Below are 15,672 nucleotides of genomic sequence, written 5' to 3'. Positions count from 1 at the left end.
AGTGGATAACTGCTCTTGAGAGAGCCTGCATGGTATAGCAGGTTCCTGAAGAACAGTGGGCAGCAATCTTATGGTACTCTTTTTCTGAGAAAGGGAGGGATAAGCTACTTACTGTCAGACACGAGGATGCTAAAAACTACAAAGTCCTGAAGAGTGCTCTAATAGATGGGTTTGGCTTAACCACTGAACAGTACAGGTTAAAGTTCAGAGATACCCAGAAGACACAGACACAGGACTGGACTGATTTTGTGGATTGTGCTACTAAGGCTCTGGAAGGTTGGCTACATGGCAGCAAAGTACATGACTTTACAGGATTGTATCATTTGATTCGGAGGGAGCAGATCCTAAGTAATTGTCAGAACCAGCTCCTACACCAGCACTTGTGGACTCAGATTTGACCTCTCCCCAAGAATTGGGAAAGAGGGCAGATAAATGGGTCAGAACCAGGATTAGGCCTAAGAATCAGGGGAATGACCAGAAGAAGGAGTCTACCAAACCTCAAGATAAGGGTGGGGATAAATCCAAAGAGAAGACTTCCCCAGGGCCCAAAAACTCCAAGGATGGGGGTGGGTCCCAAGACACTTCATCTACCCAGAAAAAGCCATACTGCCATGTCTGTAAACAGACTGGCCATTGGAAATCAGACAGCTGTTGTCCAAAGAATGGCAATAAAGAAAATATTCCTCCAAAACCAGCTCCAATACCTCCTGTCACTATTAGCAGTGGTCCCCCAGGTGGTGGGAGCAACCCCCGTAATTTAGGTGGGTTTACTTTTGGAGCACAGGTGGACTCTGGCCTATCCAGGTCCCCTACCACAGATACTCCTGTCTATGAGAATGGCATGGGGTTTGCCAATTTCACTGCTTTCCTAAATACTTTGAGCAAGTATAGACAGGAGCCCCTCATCAATGGTTTGAAAGTTGAGGCCTTTAGAGACACAGGGGCTAGCATCACCATGGTGGCTGCATGTCTAGTCCCCTCAAGGCAACTTTTACCTGGTGCCAAATACCCGGTGACAAACATTGATGGCATAGAAACCAATCATCCCATGGCAGTGGTAAGTCTCAGCTGGGGAGGTGTCATTGGCCCAAAGAGAGTGGCAGTGTCAACAAACTTGCCTGTAGACTGTCTACTAGGAAATGATTTGGAAATCTCAGCCTGGGCTGAGGTTGAACCGGAAATCCAATCTAAAATGGTAAATGCCAATGGAAAGGTTAGTAGGGCTGTGATGGCTACAGCCCCAATCCAAGATGTCCTTCCTGAAAAGGTTGGTAGGGCTGAGCAACTCTCAGCCCCATCTTTAGCTAACTCCCCTTCTGAACAGAATAGCAGACCTGTTATGATAACAGCCCATACCCAAACTGAGTCTCCTCCTGAAAAGGTTGGTGGGGCTGTGATGGCCACAGCCCAAACTCAAACTGATACCTGTGTTGTGAAGCCTGAAATGATTGATCACTCCACACAAACATAGAGCATGGAGGAGTAAGAGAAATCTCCCCCGCACCAGACATTAGGAAAGGATCAGCCTCCTCAGGGAACTGATCTTACCCCTGATGAAGGAACTGTCCCAGAGGTTGTCAGGCCTGGCCTGACAGAGCCTCTGATGGCAGTGGACCCTTCTCAGGTGGGATCCAGTCTGGAGCAGGTAACCTGCCCCTCTCTGCCTTGCCTTAGTCATCCCAGGGCTGCAGAGGACAAGAAGGACAGTGAGCCCCAAAGGGCCCCCTGTCCAATAAAGCACCCCCATCAGCAGATTAGGAGCACCGAAGGTAGCATCCCTAGCCAGGTAAAAACTTTACAAACTCCTGATGGGTCCCCCTTAAAATTAGTTAGGGACCTCCCACAGAGGGATTCGGTTGGGCACAGCCAAACCTGGGACCCAAAGGGCCCAAACCTGAACTGTCCCTCCAGTAAGCCAAAACAAGGGACCCAGCCTCCAGCTTTAGGTAGCCAGAGGTTGACCCTGAGAGCACAGTGCAACTCAGTTGAAGAAAGAAAGGCACACATGGTGGAAGATAATTGGAGGAAGCTGAGCCCTAAGTTAGTGGAGCCTCACTTCAATACTCCATATCAACACCAGCCTTTTTCCTTACATAAACACACCCAAGGTAGTGATTCCCTATTGCGGAGACCCTCTAATACCCCAAGGGTGAGGGATTGCTTAGTGGACCATGAGACAGGGGGTAACCATGCTAGTGCAGGTACTTCCTTATATGGCCACTCAGGCAATATAGGCTTACCTGGTCAAGGATAGCCTTATCTCCTTTAGTTTGGGGGGGGGGGGGGTTGTGTAGGAAGGTGGATACCTGACTATGGTTACCCCAGATTTTTTTGCCTTGTGTTTAGCTGGTTTTCGACTTAGTTGGCCTCGTTCCCTGCTAATCAGGGCCCCAGGCTATCTGCTCTCTCCTTAAAATGGATTCCATGTACCCTAGGTGCATAACTAAATTGGCTTGGGTCACCTTATCAGCCCCTGTACAGTGCACTATAGGTGCCCAGGGCATAGGTACATCCAAGGCCTACCAGGGGCTGCAGCATATCTTTTGCCACCCTGTCTTGACAGGCTTTTTGGCTCTATTTTGGTGTGATAAAGACTTTAAACTTGCTCACATCTAGGACATGTATTCTTAGATGTGTTGGCCCTTTTAAGCTCTTTCTTCCAGACCTAGAAGAGGATAGCTGCTTTATATAATGATAGATCCCTTACTCTAATCCATCTATTGCCTATTGGCTTTGCCTTTCATTATTTTGCCTATAGTAGAGGTTGGATCCTGTGGTCCTGACTTTATGTTATACATTGGTATGGTTTATGTGGGTACTCTGACAGAGCTAAGGGTTATTTCATCATTCTCAGGCCTACAAGGCCCAGAACTAGATAGACTCCATTTTGCTTAGTATCCCTGCAGAGATGAGATGCTTTAAGGGAAAAGGTAATATTTTGGTTTTGAGCTGTTGTTCGCCCTAAGCGAACCGGAGAGAACCGACCAGAGCTGAATCTAATCAAGAAGTGTCCCTGGGCTCAGGTCTTTTGACGAAACAAGCAGTTGATCACTGTGGGAGCGTCTGGAGCAAGGAGCCTGGTGCATGGACCTGGTGGGAGGAGGCTGCTGGCTGGAGCTTTCCACTAGAGGAGAGGAATCCTTATTAGCGAATTGCAGAAGAGGAGGAGTGGTCAGTTCAGTTTGGTTCTTGAAGAGTGGAGAGTAGGATGTCTGCTGGAGCTGCAGAATACAGTGCAGTCCTATTGGTTTTCTGGAATGGAGAAAGAAGGCAGATGATTGCTGAAGCTGGAGAGAGACTATCAGAATGCATTAAAGCAGATGGAGGAGCTGAGGCTGTCAGCTGGAGCAATTGAGCCAGAGGCGTGGAGCTGTGGTGACGGAGGGAGAGACGGAGAGAGCCCTGATCCCACCAGAGTCAGAGAGAAATCTTCCTTCTAATAGGTGAGGTAGTCTAAACTAGTCCCTTTTACACTTACACCTTAATCTTGTCCTTATTCCCTAGGCTATTGTATGTCTAATCCTTTTCTTTCAGCGGTGTGTTAAAAGTTCCTGTTAATCAAGAGACCCCGCAGATAACCTTGTACTGTATGTCTAATCCTTTTCTTTCAGCGGTGTGTTAAACGTTCCTGTTAGTTATAGAGACCCCGCAGATTTATGTATGTGTATTCTATTCTATTGTAATAAAGATACCCCAGTTCTTAGTGAATCAGTGTGTAATGTGTTGTTCTTAAGATAGAGCTAACCTTTCTTCTAACCAGATGCGGTGTAGCAACTGATGGATCAAAAGGGAGTAGGAGCGCTTAAATCAGGGAATAACTCTTACACACAGTGTGTATATCTTTTGTCCCCACACAGTAGAGGTAACCTTGTCTCCTAGTCAGGTATTACTGTTTGAACAGATGCTACCCCTGATCAGGTAAGTGGTAACTGAATAATTAGGGAGAGATAGGAGCCCTGGAACTGAGGGATAAAGTATATACTAAGTAATTCGGCCATCCCATAATATTATTGTAGTAGCAAACCCTTATTTGATAGTGAGAGAGACTTCCCAACATAGAGAGACAGAGAGCTAAAGGTATTCATAGGAAAGTGGTCGTCATTGGTAAGTGGCGTTAGTGAGAGCACTGATTGTGGTCAGTGTGTAGATCTGCCGGATTGCAGATCGGATTGTAAGTGAGTGAGCACCGGGGGGATACGGTGTTTAGTTCCGCCGGATTGTGGACACAATAGAAAGAGAGTGAGCACTGAGGCTGCAGCTCAGTGTGTAAGGCACGCCGGATTGTGTGTCGAGTGAGCACTGATGGTGATCAGTGTGTAATGGTAGATAATCAGAACTGCCCCAGGGTAGATTAGTCTGGACCCATGTGGTCGCGAGACTATGAGGTATGAGTGTGGTGTAGGGCATGGATGTCCTTAGTAATCAGTGAGTATTCTTAGTATCCCTATAGATTTAGTGGTGTTTCTGATGATATGAGCTTGTATATTGCGAGTTCCCCATCCTCAGGTAGGTACCCAGGTGCCTGGATAGATGGGTCCTGAGGAGGGAGGTGGTTACGTTCCGGCTGGGTTGGAGGGGCTCTCAGGAGCTGATCCCATCTGGTCTAGAACCCGGTCGTTACACACCCCTGGCTGGCTATCCAAAATTGACACAACTAGCTGATCCCTCAGCTGGGGCAAGGTGGTGTACTCACCCCTTGCTTAGATATAGTATACCTATATCTAAACCTATATCTGGACACATATATGCCTATAAGTCACTCCTATGGCAGGCCTAAACAATCCTGGAGGCAGAGTGCGTTGTTTTATGGGAGATGGTGCTCTAGCATGAGCTGAGCCTGTCTGCAGCTGTCGGGACCAATTCCCTTAGCTGTTCCGGGATAATGCCATACCATATACTATTAAGTGCATTATAATCCATCGCGGTTATATGTTAACTTTGGTTTGGCTTTATCAAAACATGTCGTGTAAGGTGTCATATGATTTGGAATACTATCCCCTCGACAGTCCTGTCGACGGGGATAGCATTCCACCCCTCTAGAGGGAGAAGACATGTTACTTTACTAAAACGCGGTTGATTTTAAAAGAGCCTCAGCATCACAAAATGGACGCTTCTGCCACAGACACAAGTCTGACCTCCTGCTGCTGACCGAAACTCAGACGAGGAGGCCTGGACAAAGGCTTTCCTGTCACGGGGAGGTGTCACACCACCCCATACAGGAGATAGTGGATTGTAGCAGGGAGGTTTGAAAGAAACCAGACAGTGCCTGGGGCCCACAAGGCTTGCCCTCGCATAATCCGGTCAAACCGGTTCTGGGGCACACCAGCCCCAGTCCCAGCGCGACCCTGGACAAAGGGAAAGGGGTGTAACCACCCCCTTCCTGGGTCCCACCCATAGGAGGGACCTAGCAGGTAATCCAGCCCCCTAGATTGGTATAAGAATGGAAGCAGTGCCAAAGCACTCAGATTATCCTGACTGAAACTTATGATACAAAACTCTGGACCCTTCGACATCCTACTCGACGTAGAAGACTGAAGAATCTCCCTTGTGGTCAAAGAGTGACCACCCTGTGCAAACAGGGACCATCCATCACCTCAACGTTTGCTTTGTTGCAGTTCCTGCCGGAACTCGAGCAACAGAGTTCAACAAGACCAAGCGTGCCTGCCTTCTAACAGCCCGATCCACAGTCCCTGCAGAGCTGAGACTCGTGGAGGCGACCTGAAGCGTGGGTCCCAACATCTTGGAAAGCCCACGAGACGCTGACCGTGCAGCCCCCGAGTGACCCTCGAAGCTGTGCATTGGGGTTTGACAAGCCCCATCCCTGAGCCTCTCTTGCCCCGAAGCTCACCCCTCCACACTCACCGAGTGCTGCGTGGGGTCCTTCTGCATCTTTTGGCTCAACGCGTTGGCCCGGTCACTTGCCCGTTGGATTGTGGCCCCTGTGCCGACGAACCTTGAAAACTAACTTGTGATTCTGGTTGCTCCAGACTTGCCCTCGCTCCCCTAAAAAGGAGCACCCGCTCTGACCCTCCTGTTCTGAGTACAACGCCATCTTCGAATCCTGCGTGGGTTGCCCTTGCCAAGGGTTGTTTGCTCCAATCGGAAGCCGACACCGCCGACAGTGAGAGCCTGCGTGGGACAGCTCGTGATCCACTCTTGGACATCCTCGGTGTCCCAGAGTCCACGTGGCAGCGGAGAGAAGCAACCCGTCGGCGACCTGAAAGCGCCCGACATTGCCTGGTTCCTTCTGGTTCCACCCTGGTCACGGCTAAGTGACCCAGACTCTGTCCCCTCTGCTTTCAGATCATCTTTAACTTCGATCCACCTTTGGATCACATTGGACACTTCTCGTCTCAGCTCCTACAGCATCTTCAGCTCCAAGCACCAGCAACCTGCGTGACAAAACCCGACACTACTTCGCACCTGTGCACCCGCTTCCTGTGGGTGAGGTAACTCAGCAACGCCAGTGTTCCCACACTGGTACACACCTCTAGTGTATGTGTCTTAAGTTTCGTCCTTCTAGGTTGAGCGGAAGTATCTTTAAACTATAACTTTATAACTTTTACGCACCATTGACCTTACATTGGTGCATGCCTGTGCTTTAAGCGCTGCACCCGAATACCGCGGGCTTTTCCCGACTTCAGCATTGCTAGTCCCGACTGCTCCCAGCGATTCCCTAGGCCCTAGGCCTAACCACTGTTTGATTGGTATCTCTTATACCACTTTCTTAATATATGGTTTGAGTGGCCACCCGCCCTCATCCATAATTGTGCAACTTTCATATGTTTAACTGTGCTTTTGTTTAAACGCTTGTGCCTCTGCACTCATAAAGACTACAGAGGATTATTCTAGTAATAAATACATATATTTTTATAATATATACTTGTGTGGTGTCCTTTCATTTGATATTACAGGATTGTGATTGGTAAAACAGCTCGCTTAACACGACCTCTTAAGTTAAGCCTTTTAGGCTGCTTAGTCCATGCTACCATTAGGATAGCTTGTCTATAAGGTTGACTTACAACCAGACACCATAAGGGTTGTTTGGACTGATACAAGGTGCCCCCAGAATTGGAGACATCATATATCAGGCCAACTTCTCACACTGTACCTAAGGTTTTGCTATCTTTGTGTGCCCCCTACAACCACACGTATAGACCAAAGGAGCCTAGCGAGACCGGCAAGAAACTGGTGCAGAGATTTCACAAGGGTTTGAAGTAACTGCAAAAACAGAAATTTGGTGTTGGTGACATGGCATGTCAAAATATGAAATTAGTGAAATAAAATGTTCTGAGATGATAGAAAATCTGTGCCACAGCAGTGACTTTGAATGCAACCACATGATAGAGGAGCATAAAGAACCAATAGGGAAATGGTGGTTTAAGATTATGGAAAACATTTCGATTTGTTAAATTGGTTGTGTATTGAAACAATTAAAGTTTGCTGTCCTTCTGGAACTTATGGACCAGACTGCCTTGCCTGCCTCAGTGGATCAGAAAGACCCTGCCATGGGAATGAGTTTTGTAGAGCAGAGGGCACAAGAATTGGTGATGGATCCTCCAGTTGTAATGTGAAATACACGGGACGTTTTGTTTAAATTCTGCAGATGGGTTCTACAACACTAAATAGAATGATACCCATGCCATTTACACAGCTTGCCCAATGATTGCAAAACATTCAGAGAGGTTGAACTTAATTTGAGCCAGTGGTTGACTGTGGAGGGCATCAGCTCTTATAATTGGGGACTATTACTTATTTTTCCACATCAGATATGTCCTGAGTGCAAGAGAGGAAAAATCACACTGATCAGAAAGACGGAGGAAGAGAAAGACTGAAAAACTGTTATAAAGGGAGAAAGCAGGAACCTGCAAGAATGAGATAACAAGCATTGGCAAGGCTAATAGGTCTCGCCTTCGGGACCTTATAAGTATTTAGTTATGCAGCAGAATATCCTTGGTGCAACAACATCAAGTGTTGCATGGCTAAACACTTATATGGTCCCAAAGGCGAGACCTATTGGCTATGCTTGTTAGCTTATTCTGATGAACTTTTTGTCTTGGATAAGACCCCACATTGGGCTACGAAGGTCTTTGGATATCACATTGACTTACTGTAAATATAACAACTCCAGGATGAATGTAAAGACAACTAAAATCATGTTTAGAATATACATATAACTATGTTTATTTGTGCATCACTGTGTCGTCTATTTTATCCTGTTTGTCACATGTGAATTGACTTGAAAAGAAAATTCAAAACTCTGTTGCAGTGGTCAAGGACTTTCAGGCAAAATTTAATTTTGTTTCCAATGGCATGGTCCTGGAGGTTTTAAACGCCAAGATTAGCCCTCTGATTCGTTCTGTTTACAGTATACTCAGGCAAAATCAATGCAGATCTAGTGCTCCAGGAGGCAATTACATCAGGAGCATCTTCAAGATGAGGAAGTCTACTCCAAGAGAAATCACCTGCCTTGCGTTTGGTCTAACTATATGAATTGGATGATGAGCCGGCTCAACTATCTTTTTCAATTTAAGAACAGTGGGGCACAGACAGTCCCTGTCTGTTTGCTCACTCAAACCAGAAATGTAATCTTTCTTCATTCTTACAAAATCCAAATAATAGTTACGATCTAGATCATACATGGTCAAATATTAACACTTCTTTAAGTGATTTTAAAACAAAAATTAAAAGGGGCATTAAGGCCCATAGCCTTAAATCAAGATGTGAGTTCTTCCCGTACATCTAAAACAGTGATCACCCTACAACCCACTTATTTGACCTTGCCCCAGAGATAGTTTGTCGCGAAGTCACAGAGAATATTGCTGCTTCTTGGAGTCCAATCTAATTAAATGCTAAAGGCCTCCTCTGTTGGTTGGGTCCTGAGTCCGTACCGCATGTTTTCTGTATTCACCCATGCTGGTTATGGTTAGGAAACAATATTTAACGGCAGTGCTTACCTTTACAGTATTCAGCAAAGAATAATTTAAGAGACTTAAATCTAATAACCTGATCATAATATACGCTCTTATCGATTTTAACGTGTTACTGCATGTTACTTTCTTTGTTGTTGTTTTATCTTACGTATGCAATATGATAATTTATTTATCGAATATGTATGAAACTGCTCACTCATAGTTCTTGCAGCAGAATGAGCTCACCTGAAGTGCACTATTTGCACTTTTGCAATCTTAGGAGGTCATTAGGATGGTGGGCGGACTTTGCCCGCCCACCATAAGGGCGGGGTCCCGTGGTGGGGATTAGGATGCGCCCGCCAAAGTGGCAGGCGAATCCCTCATCTTTAACATTGTTGCGGGCGTTGCTCTCTGCACCGCCCGCCACAATGCTAAAAATGCATGTATGCATTTGCATACACGAAGCGGCAGGCACCGCGGGGTGCCTGCTGCTTTGTGTATGAAAATGCTGGGGGGAACCACAGGTACCCCCGTGTGCACCCCCCACCTCTCCTTCACTCAGGGGGCCCGCAGGGGACCCCCAGAGTGAAGACCGCATGCCTTTCCGTGGCAGCATCGCCGCCACGGAAAGGCATCTAACTAAGCCCATTGTAATATGGCTGGCGGTGTCTAATAGACACTGCCACCATATTAATCCTTTTCCTGCTCGGCCGCAAGGCGACCGGGGCGGAAAAGCGGCGGACGGTCTTTCCGTCTGCCGCAGTCCCCCGCGATACTAATATGGCGGGGGGAATATAGGTGCGGATGGTGGGTGTATTGCCCCCGCCAGGCCGGCGGTGGCTATCGCCAGCCTGGCGGGGGTAAACCGCCCGCCATCCTAATGGGCCCCTTAGCATGTGAAAAGTGCACTTTTCGTTACTGAATTTGTTCCATGTCGGGAACACTAATTTCCCATTTGTGCAATACCAAAACTCAGTATGCTCGCAGACACTTTAGGCACACTTTCACTTGCAATATTAATTTCAAAGATTTGTCTTACCTGATTGAAGCATTTCTCTCTATACTCCTCAAGCAACCAACATATAGGCATGAATTAAAATAAACAAATATTAACTGGATTCGAGTCTCGGCAATGACGCTGAACATCCTTTGATTCTGGGCAAATCACTTAATTTCCCCGGGCCTAACAAAAAACCAGGTCTGTAATGCAGCTCACTACATGCTTGTCCTAACTAGTTCCCAGACTAACAATACAATGTGTGCTCATAAAATAAAGGAATCAGACTAAATAACACCTAAAATATTGTACAGATAATACCTTATAAATGCCCCTATATGTTGAGTCCATCAGGTGCCCCCCTGTTCGTCTTAGCAGATAAACCTGGATCCATCAAATCTAAAGAAAATGCGACTGAGGCAAATGCATGTTTGACACTGTTTTGGTGCATCGCTCCCTCCTTTCCAGGCACAGAGGAACAGTATGTAGCAATCCAGTGGCGCCTTCGGCCTCGTCGAAAAAGCAGCGAAGGCTTCCTTGCCGAGGCAGGGCTAACACGCACACACCCTGTCTGCAGTGACGCAGTACCTGGAAGCTCCTCACCCTTGAGATTCGGACATGCACACAAAAGTCCAGACTTTGCCAAGTTTATTTCACAGTTTCACGTGAGCTCAGATGGAAATAAAAAAATAAAATAAACTCCGCAGGGGTCCGACAGAGGAGTAAGGGGTGCAGAAGCTGAGGGAGGGCGAGTAGCTAGGGAACAGCCAGAGAGTCAGCCATATTGTGAGTGGCTCCTCCAGTATTTACAACAAGCGCGCAGGGGGTGCAGCCGAGAGCAAGCAGCGTTTACCTTGCAGGAGTGAGCGCAATAGTTACCTACTCATGGAGCCGCTCGCAGCTGCAAGGGAATCGCCAAACGTGCACGCGTTGCACTTAAAGCAATGCAACGCGTGCACGTTTTTGCCTGCCAGGTTGGAGCGATTTCTAAAGGTCTCTTTCCTATGCAGCGCAAGTACGCTGCGTAGGCGAGACCTAAAAAGGAGCAGGGAGTGTCTGGGAGTGGATTAAACACTACCAGCCTCGGTATTCAACACCCCAACGTTTATTTGCAGCAGACGCTTGCTTCTGAGCAAAGTTTCTTCCGGTCACCAGCATCAAGGGTCGCAGTGGCGGGATCCGAGTGGCACGACATGCCCATAACTATTTGACTTATGAAAAAGTGTTCCCCTACTGTTTGTAAAAAGACCACCGCCCCGGAACGGTTAATTCCGATAGTGTAAATGCTTCAGCTCAAGTGTCATTTAGTGAGTGGCGTGTCCTGTGAATCGAAAGCTGGGTAGACAGCTAAACAAGCCTTCCTGCCAGGGTGATTGCTTCCTGAATGAAATGCTAACATGAGTTACGAGTTAATATGCAAATATAAAGTTAATCTGCAAATGTAAAGGATGCTTGTGAGTCTGTACTGGCTTTAATTGATCAAAGCACTCAAAGCTCTGTGATGACAAAGATTTATTCTTTTTTTTTGCTGGTAGCACAAAGAATTAACAACTGAGCTGTGAAGTGCATACTTTTGTTTGTTTTGTATTTATATAGCACTTACTACCCTGGAGGTGTTGAAGAGACAGCAATGTAAAAAATTGCATTACGTGCAGTCTGGGATTTACTAAAATCTATATTTTGCCAGCACCATTTTCTCTAAAACCTGTTTGCAAATTTTGTAGCAGTCTATCTTATACCTATCTTTTATCTTATACATGAAACGTAACTACCTCTGGAAAGATATGGAAAAATATGGCATTTTGATAATCTTAAAGAGTTACATAGTGGGAATTGGGCCCAGGTCATCAGAGATACACAGGGGTCATTAACCCATAAAATATCGGCAAAGAATGGCCTTAGACAGGGGTGCGTTCTGGCACCCTTGCTATTTTCAATTTTTTTTAGCAGACCTCCCAGCTGGTTAGAAATAGAAAGAACTGCAAGTCTGCGAATGAGTGGAAATAAAGTGCCCTGCCTTTTATATGCAGATGACCTTGTGATCCTTGATCAAACTGAAATGGGACTCCAAAGGAAATTAAATGTGTTTTGAAAATTACTGTGACAAAAAGTTTTTAACTGTTCATATGGAAAAAACAAAGGTTTTAAGCTTCAGGAAAAGAGGCAAACATTTTAGTTGGTTTTTAGGACAAGACAAACTGTAATTAGTCAAAGAATATAGATATTTAGGCCTTTGGTTTGATAGTGCGTTAAATTGGAGCACTCGTCTGGAGGCTCAAGCAGCGAAAGCAATCTCATCAGTCTGTGGGCTGAAAACATTTAATAAAGAATATGGTGATATGTCACACAGACAGATGTTAAAGGCATTTGAAGCAATGATCCCCCCGCAAGTATTGTACGGTGCAGTAGTGCTTTACCTGAGCGGCAAAGGGGGGTGGGATCGGGAAGAAGGAAAGATCTTAAAAATACTATTGTCCGTACCTAGCTGTACAATGATCCAAGCAATTACAATGGAGCTAGGGCTAATAGCATGGATCCAAATGTCCTTATTACGATTTTGGAAACGCCAAGCTCTAGGTGATGTGCAGAAGATCTCAACTCGGTGCAGAGAGGAGATCCAAACAAGTAGTCTTGGTTGGGCAAAGGATGTAAGAAAAACCCTCCAGAATATAGCAGAGCACCTTAAGGTGAGACTTTAGCATCCTTCCCTGGAAGTAGATTTTACAAAGAGAACGCTTAGAGACCAAGGGCTCTTATACTTACGATCACAAGATCTAGATTACTTGAGTGAGAAAAAGTTGGTCAAATGGCTAAAGAGCTCATGGGAAAATGCAGCTTGGTTCCCATATTTGGATATTCTGCCCAATAAAGGGTTAAGACATGAAATTCTAAGGATTCGAGTTGATAGTAATCCCTGGAAGACGGAAGGGAAAATAAAGGCACTATTGATCCAATCAGATGGCTTTTGTAAATGTGGCCTAGGAACAAGAAATTATACCTTGCATATATTGCTTGACTGTACAATGATTTTAGCAATGCGGAAATTATTTTTATGTCCATAATTTGTAAAATACAAGGTGAACTCACGTGCTCAAGCAGTTTGTCTACTTACAGATATGCCTTCTCTAGATATTACAATTGCATTGGGAACATTTCTGAAAGCAACAAAAGATTTTGTAAGGGAGAAATTAAAGGAGGGGCACTGATTTTAAACATTTTTAGAATTCTTCAATCAATGTGAATTTTATGGATTTAGATCTTTGTAAACTGCGTTCAATTAATTATGACTGTTTTAGGGGGTTATATTTTTTACTTCTGTAGGTTAAATTGCATTTTTATTCTTGATAGATCTAATAATGTTATCACTATGAGGATCCTTATCATGTTTATGTACTGTTTAAAAACTATGGTCTAAATAAACAATGTTTTCTCTCTCTCTCTCTCTCTCTCTCTCTCTCTCTCTCACTCTCTCTATCTTATACTGTATAAAATGCAAGTTTAAAGTCTTGACGCATATTCACAGTGCTTTCTGTCACAAGCTGTCATCTGATAGTACTAAAAATACACAAGTCACTATCATCCACTTGGATCACTGACAGAATATCTGGCAGAATATCGAAAGTCAGAATATCGACCTACAGAAATATTGACACAACAATATCGATGTCCAGAATATCGAAGTACTATTCACATAATGGTAAGTACAAAAATATCGATAAAAAATATAGGTGTTAAAAATATCTTTTTTTATGTATAAAAAATAAAATAAAATAAAGTAAATAACACATCTAACTAAAATAAACATAGTTAAAATATTAAAACATGTTTAAAATGATATGTAATACATGTAATGTAAAAATCAATTAAACATATATATCTAAAAAAATAATATATATACTGCCTTAATAATGTTTTTAAATAATTATTTTAATAACATAGTAAAAATTATAGATACATATATATATGCTGCCAGTGATCAAGGGCCGTCGGCCCGAAACATGTTTGGCTCAACTGTTGGCAGAGAGAACGCGCAATAAACAATAAACGAAGGTGAAATTCACATTTGAGTTGGCGTTTCCTTGCAAGGCAACTTGATTCTTTTTGGGATATGAATTGCGGCGATGCCTCGCAGCGGAGACGCCCCGCCATGAGTCTTGTGGTGCCTGCAGTGCCGTGGAGAGTGGTGCTGCGTGGAGCTGTGAATGCCAGTTGTTGTGGGACAAGTTAATGGTGGACAACGCTGCGCTACTCTGCCACAGGACCCACTTTGGGATTTATTTTTGGCATACAAAGGACTGTACAGCAACCACTTGGTTTTCATATGACTACTTACCCCAGAATGCATTGGCAAATAAAAAGTCCCATCAGGGCGGGGTTTTACTTACAAAGTCGACACAGCTGCCTGAACTTTTGAATGCTGCCAGTGATCAAGGGACGTCGGCCCGAAACATGTTTGGCTCAACTGTTGGCAGAGAGAACGTGACGTGTTTGCTGCCCACAATAAACAAAGGTGAAATTCACATCTGAGTTGGCGTTTCCTTGCAAGGCAACTTGATTCTTTTTGGGATATGAATTGCGGCGATGCCTCGCCGCGGAGACGCCCCGCCACGAGTCTTGTGGTGCCTGCAGTGCCGTGGAGAGTGGCGCTGCGTGGAGCTGTGAATGTCAGTTGTTGTGGGACAAGTTAATGGTGGACAACGCTGTGCTACTCTGCCACAGGACCCACTTTGGGATTTATTTTTGGCATACAAAGGACTGTACAGCAACCACTTGGTTTTCGTATGACTACTTAACCCAGAATGCATTGGCAAATAAAAAATCCCATCAGGGCGGGGTTTTACTTACAAAGTCGACACAGCTGCCTGAACTTTTGAATGCTGCCAGTGATCAAGGGCCGTCGGCCCGAAACATGTTTGGCTCAACTGTTGGCAGAGAGAACGTGACATGTTTGCTGCCCACAATAAACAAAGGTGAAATTCACATCTGAGTTGGCGGTTCCTTGCAAGGCAACTTGATTCTTTTTGGGATATATATATATATATATATATATATATATATATATATATATATATATATATATATATACACATACACCAATAATATAAATTAAAGTTACAAAATATATATAAAATAATTTTACACTACATTTACTGAAACAGTAGAGAAGATATTGGATAGCGGAGGGGATAAAATTCCTATTCCTATTCCAGAGAGTCCAACAGTAGGGAAAGTGTTGGATAGCGGGAGGGTAAAAATTACTATTCCCATTCCACTGAGTGCAACAGTCGGGAAAGTGTTGGATAGAGTAGGGGTAAAAAATACTATAGCCCACGCCAGAGAGTGCAACAGTTAGGAAAGTGTTGGATAGTGAAGGAGTAAAAATTACTATTCCCACTCCAGTCAGTTCAACATTAAGTTAAAGAGTTGGATAGCGAAGGGACATATATCAGGCATGGAATGGTCTTCTGAGTACTTCATGTTAGGACTGGATGTTTGCAGTCTCTACACGAGTATTCCGCAAACTTTAGGCCTAGACACATGCAAATACTTTCTCCACAGCAGACCAGCAAGTTTTTTACATCATACAGAGATGTTGCTCAAAATGATAGAGATGTGTTTGAGTAATAATTTTTTCCTTTTCGATAAGAACATCTACAGGCAGATCCAGGGGACGGCTATGGGAACCTGCTTCGCCCCCAGCTTTGCAGGTCTGTACCTGGGCTGGTGGGAGGAGCAGGTGGTCCGCAACATCGATCTTTTCAA

The 15,672-nt window shown here is 44.8% G+C and overlaps 2 pseudogenes; both read left to right on the top strand.

The window, feature by feature from the left end:
• Window positions 1-2,254, top strand: part of LOC147659034 (uncharacterized) — a 66,777-nt pseudogene extending 64,523 nt beyond the window's left edge.
• A 2,552-nt stretch (window positions 2,255-4,806) lies between these two features.
• On the top strand, window positions 4,807-7,701 carry LOC147659033 (cysteine-rich with EGF-like domain protein 2-B pseudogene; annotated as a pseudogene).
• The last annotated feature ends 7,971 nt before the right edge of the window (window positions 7,702-15,672 follow it).

Source organism: Lissotriton vulgaris, unplaced genomic scaffold, assembly GCF_964263255.1.
Source record: "Lissotriton vulgaris unplaced genomic scaffold, aLisVul1.2 SCAFFOLD_3285, whole genome shotgun sequence".
NCBI classification, from domain to species: Eukaryota; Metazoa; Chordata; class Amphibia; order Caudata; family Salamandridae; genus Lissotriton; species Lissotriton vulgaris.
Note: the sequence above shows the minus strand (reverse complement) of the source record. Positions and strands in the feature narration are given on the sequence as shown.